Source organism: Coregonus clupeaformis, chromosome 40, assembly GCF_020615455.1.
Source record: "Coregonus clupeaformis isolate EN_2021a chromosome 40, ASM2061545v1, whole genome shotgun sequence".
Classification (NCBI taxonomy): Eukaryota; Metazoa; Chordata; class Actinopteri; order Salmoniformes; family Salmonidae; genus Coregonus; species Coregonus clupeaformis.
Window position 1 is genome coordinate 5027263 of NC_059231.1, and position 13158 is coordinate 5040420.

Here is a 13158-nt window from a genome sequence, read left to right on the forward strand (position 1 = left end):
CCATATGTTTGATGTATTTGATACCATTCCACTGATTCCGCTCCAGCCATTACCACGAGCCCGTCCTCCCCAATTAAGGTGCCACCAACCTCCTGTGACACACACACACACACACACACTCACACGCACACTTAATTTGCTCACACACACATAACACGCACACACATTCATACTAACTCTACCCACAAGCACACACATTCACATACAATCATCATATACGCTGCTGCTACTCTGTTTTTCATAAACCCTGATGCCTAGTCACCTGACCCCTATACATATCTACCTCTATCACTCCAGTATCGCTGCACATTGGAAATATGCTAAATATACTTCTTATTTCTATTTCTCATGTGTTTTTGTTTTACTTGATTTTATAGTACTACTGATATTCATTACTGCATTGTTGGGAAAGAGCTGGCAAGAAAGGCATTTCACTGTACCTGTGCACGTGACAATAAAACGTGAAACTTAAAACACACACACATAACAGAACTTCATATCCCCCCTTTCTCTTCTGTCCAGTTGGTGCGTGATAACGCCAACCTGCGCTGCGAGCTTCCCAAGCTGGAGAAGCGTCTGAGGGCCACTGCCGAGAGGGTCAAGGCCCTGGAAGTGGCCCTGAGGGAGGCCAAGGAGAGCGCCATGTGGGACAGGAAACGCTACCAGCAGGAGGTGGACCGCATCAAAGAGGCTGTACACTCCAAGAACGTGTCCAGGAGGGGGCATCAAAGAGGCTGTACACTCCAAGAACGTGTCCAGGAGGGGGCATCAAAGAGGCTGTACACTCCAAGAACGTGTCCAGGAGGGGGCATCAGAGGCTGTACACTCCAAGAACGTGTCCAGGAGGGGGCATCAGAGGCCGTACACTCCAAGAACGTGTCCAGGAGGGGGCATCAAAGAGGCTGTACACTCCAAGAACGTGTCCAGGAGGGGGCATCAGAGGCTGTACACTCCAAGAACGTGTCCAGGAGGGGGCATCAAAGAGGCTGTACACTCCAAGAACGTGTCCAGGAGGGGGCATCAGAGGCTGTACACTCCAAGAACGTGTCCAGGAGGGGGCATCAAAGAGGCTGTACACTCCAAGAACGTGTCCAGGAGGGGGCATTAAAAAGGCTGTACACTCCAAGAACGTGTCCAGGAGGGGGCATCAAAGAGGCTGTACACTCCAAGAACGTGTCCAGGAGTGGGCATCAAAGAGGCTGTACACTCCAAGAACGTGTCCAGGAGGGGGCATCAGAGGCTGTACACTCCAAGAACGTGTCCAGGAGTGGGCATCAAAGAGGCTGTACACTCCAAGAACGTGTCCAGGAGGGGGCATCAGAGGCTGTACACTCCAAGAACGTGTCCAGAAGGGGGCATCAAAGAGGCTGTACACTCCAAGAACGTGTCCAGAAGGGGGCATCAAAGAGGCTGTACACTCCAAGAACGTGTCCAGGAGGGGGCATCAGAGGCTGTACACTCCAAGAACGTGTCCAGGAGTGGGCATCAAAGAGGCTGTACACTCCAAGAACGTGTCCAGGAGGGGGCATCAGAGGCTGTACACTCCAAGAATGTGTCCAGGAGGGGGCATTAAAGAGGCTGTACTCTCCAAGAACGTGTCCAGGAGGGGGCATCAGAGGCTGTACACTCCAAGAACGTGTCCAGGAGGGGGCATCAAAGAGGCTGTACACTCCAAGAACGTGTCCAGGAGGGGGCATCAAAGAGACAGTTGGTACACAGTAGACGTGTTGGCCCAGATATGATGTGTATATTTAACATTTATTGGAATTCAACTGACTGTGTTTAATTTATAGAAACATTATGTACATGAAAAATGATTTTATATGTTTTTAAAGACGTTTTTATGTCTCCCCTCCCCTCTCTGTAGCTAAGCCCATCCGTGCAGGACATCAGCAGCACCCCACTTCCTCTCCCTCAATGGGCCATTCCATCCGTGGAGGTTCTATCCGCGGGGGTGGAGGGGTGTCTAGCTCTCACCACCAGCGCCACCCGGGCCTCTCCGTCAGCAGCACCGCAGCAAGTAAAGCAAAGGTTAGTACAGGACACAAGTCATTGTCATTGATCAAGTCATTAATTGTTTTACTGTATATTCATAACTCTGTATGAGAAAATAAACATATTTTGTGGGAATATATGTATGATTTTAGTGCTTAGTGTAAGGTCCAACAGGTGGGTATGCTTAGCGCTTGCTCCAGAAACCTTAGTAGTTCACTTCTCTGATGGACTCCAATGACCTTTCCAAGTTTCCAAAGTCCTACTTCCCACACTGCTCTATTTTGAACAGCCAGATTGAAACAATACACCTCTTGAATGCTTGATTCAGCCAAATCACATCTTAGAAGAAATGTCTATGGTAGAACCCTGAGCCCAGCTGTGTGGCCACGTCTCTTTGTGTCACACATTTAGCATGAATTAATCACATTGGTCTAGTTAATGTTGGGCTCTGGTGTTGGCCAACTGTGGTGCTGTTGGCCTTTGAGAAGATGAATGACAGTCAGGAAAGCAGCCATTTTATTAATTACGTTTCAAAGGCTTTAATTCAGGCTTGAATCAGCTTGAGTTTTACAGAGAAAACCAAAGGCCTCAATGACATCTGTGTTGGTGCCAATAGCTACGTCAGGACCAAAGCATTCACTCTATTCTAGAAACAAGTACAAGAGATTTGAATCTTAAAGAGAATTAAGGCTCGCACAGACCGCACCGAGTGTGGATCTAGTGTTCGTCTACCGAACTTTCAGCGCGCTGTGTTTTAGGGACCACCAACTGTAGTCGTCTGACTGCCGCCATTTTTTCCATGCGATTCTACATGTAAAATCGGTTCAAATGACCTTCAGACGTACTCTCTGCCACGCAAACGCTACTGGTGTGTCGGAACCCAGGAAAGTGTTCACTTTAGCCTTTAAATCTCAAACGTAAAGTTCAATATTGGTCCACAAGGGGGCAGCACATATCTATAAAATCAGTACTGTGTTTTTGTCCCTTTCATAACATTTTACATTTACATTTTAGTTATTTAGCAGACGCTCTTATCCAGAGCGACTTACAGTTAGTGAGTGCATACATTTTTTCATTCTGGTCCCCCGTGGGAAACGAACCCACCACCCTGGCATTGCAAGCGCCATGCTCTACCAACTGAGCTACACGGGACTATAACCTCATGCTATCTGATATACTGTACAATCTCATGCTATTACCTCACGTAAACAATATATTTCTGAGTCTCTCCCTAAGTCTTTATCTCTCTTTTAGTTTTTTTATAGCAGCAGGTGGTATCTGGATTTTCCAGCTGGATGTACAGACCTTCTCTCCTCTCCGTTCTGGACGGGAACCCACACTGGGGCTGTCTGGGATATTCTCTTTCTCCATGGACCTGTCTTTCTAACCGCTGGGAACAATCCTCTCCTTCTCTCAGCACTCTGCCTTTACTGGGACTTCAGACTCCTCATTCCCAAACAAACCCTCTGGAAGACAGATATCCTTATTAAGGTCTCCTATACTCATGGCCAAGAGGAAAGAGAGGCTCCTTAATGCTGAACAAGTGCTTTTCATCACGATCTCCTCCTTGAATCGCTCTTTCTCTCTCTCTCTCTCTCTCTCTCTCTCTCTCTCTCTCTCTCTCTCTCTCTCAATTGTGTAATGATGTCTCTCTGATGCTCGTTCAGTGTTGTATCTTGTGAAACTAATAAGATAAATTATGAGAAAAGATGGTTTGGAGGGTTACATTGAATATGGTTGTTTCGGTGTTTCTGCCTGACACCAATACCCTCAGAAACAACAGAATGGCCACAGAAGTTGTTAAAGATTAAAAGGCACGGTTAGGATTGTTGTGTGTTTTAGAACGCACATAGTGGTTTTTGATGACTTTAGATCACTTTCAATAGTAGATGTTAGTGTTTTGAAAGTAGCACTTTATTTTATACTGGATTTTGTTGATTTCATTATTATTTGCACAACTTTGATATCTGCTATTTATTTTATACATTTTATTTATGCAACATTGATGTTAGTCATTTGAAAATTTGACAATGTCACACACCACTGAAGTAACCGGAAGAGTTTATGACCAAAGTTGACTAATCTACTCTATATACATGTATACACAGTATGTTTGTAATATATGTTTGAGAAGCACATGGGTAAGATACAGAACAACTATCTCGTTGTGAACTTTTATAATTCCGATTATGTATCCAAGATGTTTTTAATCATTGTCAAGCTACAGTAGCAAATGTCTAAAACAGCATTGGTGCATAGATGGTTGAGCCAGAACCTTGAATTTCTTCTTCGTTTTCGGGGGAGTTGAATCTTTTAATGTGTGTCACATGCAGACCGAATCGAAATACAGGAATGAGGTGATACGAAGCCAAAACTGAGGGATCATACAGCTTAGGAAAATATTCAAGAAATGTGAGGAATTAGAACTAAAATATGGTTATTATATTCTTTCCTTTGCTGGATTTCATTTTGCTGCTTTAGACTAGAACGTCTCGCAGGTTGTTATTTAAAACAGAGTGCATTGTTGTATAACTGACCTTTTTACAGTTTTTCTCAATTGCTAAAACACAATTTCTGAAACCTTGCTCCATTTCCTGAAAACATTAAACCTCATCTTCAAGCACTATTTACAAAACCTCTGACTCCTCTCGCAAAATGAAACATTCGCCTCAAAACAGTTTTACCTGTGTTCAAAATCAAACACTGCTCTCAAATCATAAACAAAGTGATCAAAATGATATACACTCTCAAGCAGTCAGTAAACAATACACAGAAAAATAGAAAACACATTGTTCAAAACATACAGTTCTCAGGGAGAAGTACATTTTTAATCTCAAAACAAATTTCATATCATTGTCTTTTGATGAATGAAAACCTGTTCTACAGTGAGGGAAAAAACGTATTTGATCCCCTGCTGATTTTGTACGTTTGCCCACTGACAAAGAAATGATCAGTCTATAATTTTAATGGTAGGTTTATTTGAACAGTGAGAGACAGAATAACAACAAAAAAATCCAGAAAAACGCATGTCAAAAATGTTATAAATTGATTTGCATTTTAATGAGGGAAATAAGTATTTGACCCCCTCTCAATCAGAAAGATTTCTGGCTCCCAGGTGTCTTTTATACAGGTAATGAGCTGAGATTAGGAGCATACTCTTAAAGGGAGTGCTCCTAATCTCAGCTTGTTACCTGTATAAAAGACACCTGTCCACAGAAGCAATCAATCCATCAGATTCCAAACTCTCCACCATGGCCAAGACCAAAGAGCTCTCCAAGGATGTCAGGGACAGGATTGTAGACCTACACAAGGCTGGAATGGGCTACAAGACCATCGCCAAGCAGCTTGGTGAGAAGGTGACAACAGTTGGTGCGATTATTCACAAATGGAAGAAACACAAAATAACTGTCAATCTCCCTCGGCCTGGGGCTCCATACACTATCTCACCTCGTGGAGTTGCAATGATCATGAGAACGGTGAGGAATCAGCCCAGAACTACACGGGAGGATCTTGTCAATGATCTGAAGGCAGCTGGGACCATTGTCACCAAGAAAACAATTGGTAACACACTACGCCGTGAAGGACTGAAATCCTGCAGCGCCCGCAAGGTCCCCCTGCTCAAGAAAGCACATATACAGGGCTGTCTGAAGTTTGCCAATGAACATCTGAATGATTCAGAGGAGAACTGGGTGAAAGTGTTGTGGGCAGATGAGACCAAAATCGAGCTCTTTGGCATCAACTCAACTCGCCGTGTTTGGAGGAGGAGGAATGCTGCCTATGACCCCAAGAACACCATCCCCACCGTCAAACAAGGAGGTGGAAACATTATGCTTTGGGGTTGTTTTTCTGCTAAGGGGACAGGACAACTTCAAAGCATCAAGGGGACGATGGACGGGGCCATGTACCGTCAAATCTTGGGTGAGAACCTCCTGCCCTCAGCCAGGGCATTGAAAATGGGTCGTGGATGGGTATTCCAGCATGACAATGACCCAAAACACACGGCCAAGACAACAAAGGAGTGGCTCAAGAAGAAGCACATTAAGGTCCTGGAGTGGCCTAGCCAGTCTCCAGACCTTAATCCCATAGAAAATCTGTGGAGGGAGCTGAAGGTTCGAGTTGCCAAACGTCAGCCTCGAAACCTTAATGACTTGGAGAAGATCTGCAAAGAGGAGTGGAACAAAATCCCTCCTGAGATGTGTGCAAACCTGGTGGCCAACTACAAGAAACGTCTGACCTCTGTGATTGCCAACAAGGGTTTTGCCACCAAGTACTAAGTCATGTTTTGCTGAGGGGTCAAATACTTATTTCCCTCATTAAAATGCAAATCAATTTATAACATTTTTGACATGCGTTTTTCTGGATTTTTTTGTTGTTATTCTGTCTCTCACTGTTCAAATAAACCTACCATTAAAATTATAGACTGATCATGTCTTTGTCAGTGGGCAAACGTAGAAAATCAGCAGGGGAACAAATACTTTTTTCCCTCACTGTATAATAGTAGCTCAAAATTGATCAGAAATTACTACTCTGCTTTGCTCTTTGCAATTTTGTTTTCTATTCTTCCGCCTACTTGTACCCCTATTTTTATAGTACTGTACCCTGCATCTCACAAACTTGTCCTTTGTCTCTGTAATTCCTGTTCTTTGTTGATATGAACCTGCAACCAGTCAAAATCTATTGAGCAGTCAGTACTGTTAACAAATGGAAAGCACAATGTTCAGGGCCATACGATTTGTCCATTGTACAGTATACAGCCTACAATGCACTGTACTACAGTATACAATACTAAAAGGGACAAACATCAAAGGAGTAAACATGTGATCAATGTGCTTCTTCTTGTCTTTGGGCTGGGTCAGGCCAGAGCACTTCGTCGACATCACAAGCAATATTGTCCCTCCTGAGGCAACGGGGGAAGAAGCCTCTTGTGTGCCGTATCCAGCCCTGACATGATTCCTCACCTATATCACCACAGGCTAAATCCATGGCTTGCAGCAGATTTACTCTGGTGTAGGGTTGTCTATCATACACTTTCCATCTCCAAGAGGAGAAAAACTCCTCAATCGGATTCAGGAAAGGCGAGTATGGAGGGAGGTACAAGTTCATAAACTGCCCATTGATGTTAAACCATTCCCTTACCTGAGCAGCTCGGTGGAAACGGACATTGTCCCACACTATCACATAGGTGGGAATGGGATTCTCATTTAGCTCTTGACCCTGCTGCTCTTGAACCTGCTGCTCAAATAAAATATATCTTAGATTGGCAATAAATCTTAGAAGGTGCTGGGTGTTATATGGCCCGAGTGTAACATGGTGATGTAGAACACCATGGTTGCTGATAGCAGCACAGATTGTGACATTTCCACCTCGTTGACTGGGGACTTCAACAATGGCCCGCTGTCCAATCATGTTTCGTATATCGTGTAAGTCGTACAGAGACAGTGCTATACTGTAGAGTACAATTAGGCCTACTGTATGCACTTCTGATTCACATACATTGTATGTACTGAAGAGTAATGTCATTCACATAGTATGTGTTAGTACTGTAGACAATCTGGATTACAGTCAATGTTTCTGAATGTACACTTACTCGCAGTTCTTTCACCCTTGGTGAGTTGCACTCAAAAGGTAGTCTGTATACTTGTTTCATTCGCATCCTGTTACGATGGAGGACACGGTAAATTGTGGAAATGCTCACACTGTCGATTCCCTGGAAGTGTGTGTCTTGTATCACTCGTTCCTGGATTTCTCTGAGTCGTATTGCATTATCTTGAAGGACCATGCCAACTATAACGGCCTCTTGCTCCCGAGTGAATATAGCTGTCCTTCCACCTGCTTGTGGCAGCCTTGCAATTCCACAAAAAGTAGTTGTGCAGTTACAAAACATATTCATGCAGTACAATACATATAGTGATTAACTTTACACATGTCTATTGAAACAGCTGCATATAGTGTAGTACAGTAAATTTGCAATTACAAAAATACAGTAGTATATGGTACCTGTTCTCTTCTCTGAATGTCCTTACTATGGTGGACACAGAAAATCAGCTGAAATTGGGTTGCACTCTTAAGTCCTGCTTCCCTCATTGTCAGTCTATGGACAAGAACATGGTCTATGACTGTTGCTCGAATTTCATCAGATATTTCCACTCTTTGTCTTCCTCTTCGTCCTCCTCTTCCTCGCCCTCCTCCTCCTCTTCGTCGTCGCCCACCTCGCATACGCACTCGTCCTCTCACATTGTTTCTTCTATCCATTCTCGGACTTTCTCCTTCCCATCTTCAACAACCTGTTTGCTCTCTGAACTGGCTTATATTGGTTGTGGCGCATCATTTGAAACAGGTTAAATCAATTTTGAGTGGTTGTGTTCAATCAATGACATGTGTTCTCTATTTGTATTTGATTGTTGCCACTTGTGTTTACCAATATGGATGACATGTGCATTAGAGTGCAGAATGTGTTTTGAGAACGAGAATGTGTTTAGAGTTTTGCTGAAAAGTCTAAGTGAGATCTGCAAATTGTGTTTTACCATGTGAAATGGTTTAAGGTATTAACAACAGACTGCATAATTAGCTAAATGAGTCCAGGCAACTGAGAACTTTGTTCAGCCAATGGGTTTTAGTGTTTTAGCAATTTAGAAAAACTGTAAATGAAGGTATAGAAACATGGACCAGAAAGATGATTGAATACCCTGTGGTATTTTGAAGTTGATGAGATAATGAGACGTGTGTGATTGGTTGGTCCTGCCATGATGCTGATCATCCAATCAGTACATCTTGCAGTGTATGAGTAGTCTGAACTGGAGTGTTAGAGTTATAGGGTTTATCAGGGATTTCATGTTTGGTCTTTCTGGATTTAAGCTCTCCCCTCGAAAGAAGTAACACAATGTGAATGTTTTATAAATGATAAACAGTTGTCATTGTTATCATTGGTCTATTTCCTCCATGTGACTTGTCCACTTTGTGATCCACTTGTATTCACGGTGCTAAGTGATAGTCAGACTAATGTTTATGTAGATATATGCTCTGTCTCATGTATCAAATTTCGTGCTTTGTTGATATCGATGACTGCGTCTTTCATTCTAGTTCACAAAGCCAAAATAAGTGTTTTGCTGAACTTTGTATGAGGTTTTAAAAAGGCAGTCTCGCATAGCCTACCACATTAAGCTGTTGTGAAATGTGTTCTATTAAGGTGTCTTTGAACAGGGTATATGGCATTCATTCACCTCTCATACTTGCTTCCTGGTGAAAGTCATGAATTGATTTATGTTCCTGATTTTAAGTCTTACAAATATGAATGACCCCTCCTTAAGGTATTATCATGATGGCTGAATGATGACTGTTGTCTTCTGTCAAATTCCTGAGCTAAACGTCATTTCCTGTTTTTAATTTAATTTATCTCATTTGCTTTTCTCTCTCTCTTTCTCTCCTTCTTCTTAAGTGTCTTTGGGCACTGTTAGTAGGCCTAACTCTTTGTCTGATTGATAGGTTTGTAAAGCAAGTGTTTCTGAGGCAACAATGCACCGCAAGTGTTTCGTGGTTAAAGAGAAGCTATATATAGCAGTTTTCTCATCACATGCAATCGATAGATGTTCATCACAAGACGTATCTGTCCTGTATCTATAGGCTACCACAACTGTTATTTTTGTCCAAACTTGTGAAGGTGATGATGACTGCATGGTGTAAGACTCAATTGTCAGATGTCAAGATATAATAAATAATCATAAGATGACACTGAACAAGTCTATTGTTAGCAAACAATAGCTCAAGGCTACTTATTTACATAAGCATACATAATAATATTGGACCTAGACTGAACCCTTTGTTTCGGAGAGAATAAAAAGCGGAATATTATTTTAATCAATATGTATTTTTTGGGGGGGGGGAAATTGTGTAATTTCCATATTCAAACTTGTGCGGGTGAGATTTGAGTCATGACATTAGCCCACGCAAGCTTCCACATCCACTTCTCCTCGAGAGGGGAAAAAAACTTAACCTGCCCTTCAGCTCCGCCCTCCGGTTGGCTCTCCCGCCTCTTTCCCGGTCCCACTGCGCCCGCCGCCCTGCCAACCACCGGGAAGAGTCAACATGGTTCATGCACCGAAGCTGTAGGCGAAGATAAAGACACCTCTCCGTTTTCAACTGAATCCAGAAACAAATACTGCCATCAAGTAAGTTACACTGTGTTGCATTGGCTCACGTGAGAGGAAAGCGCAATACGTGATTGATAGAGAACATTCTACAGTATATTTTATATCGAGGCATTATTGTCAGTATTACAGAACGTAATGATCATCCTTCGTCGGATATGGAAATAGATACAGGAGTGGTAAATTGTGGGGAACGAGAAGCAGCGGTGTGTAGACCATGTAAAATATGTAATTTTCCTCAGCGCAAATAGTGTTATCGACGATGGCTACATTCATTGTAGTAATATAATGTAATATAATATAATATATAATATGCCATTTAGCAGACGCTTTTATCCAAAGCGACTTACAGTCATGTAGTCCATTGTGAACTGTTGTCCATCCAGCAGACAACTGTTGGAGACATGTTTAACCATGGAACAAAGGCCATTGTATGGCCCATTGAAATAGTGTGCGAAAAACATGCGCAATAGTTTCCAATTCTTGAGCTATAGGAGAAACAATGAACATCTGAGTGTCTGTACTCTCAGCTATGGACTACTGGCAGAACTGAGGGATGGAAATGTTTATTTAGTGTCACTCACTGTCCATAACTGTGAATCAAACCACAACACAGAACATGTGATCATTCAACAAGTATGAGCCAGAATTCTGTAAAAATATATATGCATTTAGTAAACCATATTATGTTTTTAGTGGAGTAGCCTAACCTACAATTTAATCAGTTTTTTTTCTTCTTCTAGTGGTCTGGAAACCATCCAACCAGATACCCATACCCCTCCCTCTCTCTCAGTTAATGTTCAGCAATGACAGTTGCAGTGGCACATGGCCTGTCTGTGTGTGTCCTGCCTGCCCAGGGATCCACAGCTGACCCCTGTCTCAATCTGTCACCCAGGGCCAAGCCATGGCCACACAGCTTTCAGGAAACAGAAATGCACAGCCAATATAAATACATTGCCTTTGGCAGTTTCTATATATGTGTATTTATTTGAAATGTCTCCTGTAAATATACAGCTGATACAGTATATAGCTCTGAAATCATACACTACGTATATTTATTTTTGTGTTAGGTCATTATCATGAAAGATATTTGATTTGAAACTAAATCTAAGCAAGGCTTACTAAAGCATCACTTACACTTACTTACACGTGGTCCTCTGTAGCTCAGCTGGTAGAGCACGGCGCTTGTAACGCCGAGGTAGTGGGTTCGATCCCCGGGACCACCCATACACAAAAAAATGTTATGCACGCATGACTGTAAGTCGCTTTGGATAAAAGCGTCTGCTAAATGGCATATTATATTATACTAGAGGGTACTATTGGTTTGCTTTGTCCAGACTGCTGCTAGGCTACTCAGCATGGTCCCATAGACTGCTGCTAGGCTACTCAGCATGGTCCCATAGACTGCTGCTAGGCTACTCAGCATGGTCCCATAGACTGCTGCTAGGCTACTCAGCATGGTCCCATAGACTGCTGCTAGGCTACTCAGCATGGTCCCATAGACTGCTGCTAGGCTACTCAGCATGGTCCCATAGACAGCTGCTAGGCTACTCAGCATGGTCCCATAGACAGCTGCTAGGCTACTCAGCATGGTCCCATAGACAGCTGCTAGGCTACTCAGCATGGTCCCATAGACAGCTGCTAGGCTACTCAGCATGGTCCCATAGACTGCTGCTAGGCTACTCAGCATGGTCCCATAGACTGCTGCTAGGCTACTCAGCATGGTCCCATAGACAGCTGCTAGGCTACTCAGCATGGTCCCATAGACTGCTGCTAGGCTACTCAGCATGGTCCCATAGACTGCTGCTAGGCTACTCAGCATGGTCCCATAGACAGCTGCTAGGCTACTCAGCATGGTCCCATAGACAGCTGCTAGGCTACTCAGCATGGTCCCATAGACAGCTGCTAGGCTACTCAGCATGGTCCCATAGACAGCTGCTAGGCTACTCAGCATGGTCCCATAGACTGCTGCTAGGCTACTCAGCATGGTCCCATAGACTGCTGCTAGGCTACTCAGCATGGTCCCATAGACTGCTGCTAGGCTACTCAGCATGGTCCCATAGACTGCTGCTAGGCTACTCAGCATGGTCCCATAGACAGCTGCTAGGCTACTCAGCATGGTCCCATAGACTGCTGCTAGGCTACTCAGCATGGTCCCATAGACTGCTGCTAGGCTACTCAGCATGGTCCCATAGACTGCTGCTAGGCTACTCAGCATGGTCCCATAGACTGCTGCTAGGCTACTCAGCATGGTCCCATAGACAGCTGCTAGGCTACTCAGCATGGTCCCATAGACTGCTGCTAGGCTACTCAGCATGGTCCCATAGACTGCTGCTAGGCTACTCAGCATGGTCCCATAGACTGCTGCTAGGCTACTCAGCATGGTCCCATAGACTGCTGCTAGGCTACTCAGCAAGGTCCCATAGACAGCTGCTAGGCTACTCAGCATGGTCCCATAGACTGCTGCTAGGCTACTCAGCATGGTTCCATAGACTGCTGCTAGGCTACTTAGCATGGTCCCATAGACTGCTGCTAGGCTACTCAGCATGGTCCCATAGACTGCTGCTAGGCTACTCAGCATGGTCCCATAGACTGCTGCTAGGCTACTCAGCATGGTCCCATAGACAGCTGCTAGGCTACTCAGCATGGTCCCATAGACTGCTGCTAGGCTACTCAGCATGGTCCCATAGACTGCTGCTAGGCTACTCAGCATGGTCCCATAGACTGCTGCTAGGCTACTCAGCATGGTCCCATAGACTGCTGCTAGGCTACTCAGCATGGTCCCATCGACTGCTGCTAGGCTACTCAGCATGGTCCCATAGACTGCTGCTAGGCTACTCAGCATGGTCCCATAGACTGCTGCTAGGCTACTCAGCATGGTCCCATAGACAGCTGCTAGGCTACTCAGCATGGTCCCATAGACTGCTGCTAGGCTACTCAGCATGGTCCCATAGACTGCTGCTAGGCTACTCAGCATGGTCCCATAGACTGCTGCTAGGCTACTCAGCATGGTCCCATA

General features: G+C 44.1%; 1 protein-coding gene and 1 pseudogene across 2 annotated transcripts in view; both read left to right on the forward strand.

Annotated features, from left to right (window-relative positions):
* Positions 1 to 4605, forward strand: part of LOC123482891 — a 56308-nt pseudogene extending 51703 nt beyond the window's left edge.
* Positions 4606 to 8550: 3945 nt separating this feature from the next.
* LOC121555061 (ly6/PLAUR domain-containing protein 6B-like) overlaps positions 8551 to 13158 on the forward strand; it is a 47436-nt gene continuing 42828 nt past the window's right edge. For both annotated transcript variants that reach the window (XM_041868836.2, XM_041868837.2), the window contains exon 1: positions 8551 to 10160. The gene's annotated coding sequence lies outside the window, so the exon portion shown is untranslated. The remainder of the gene's footprint in view (positions 10161 to 13158) is intronic.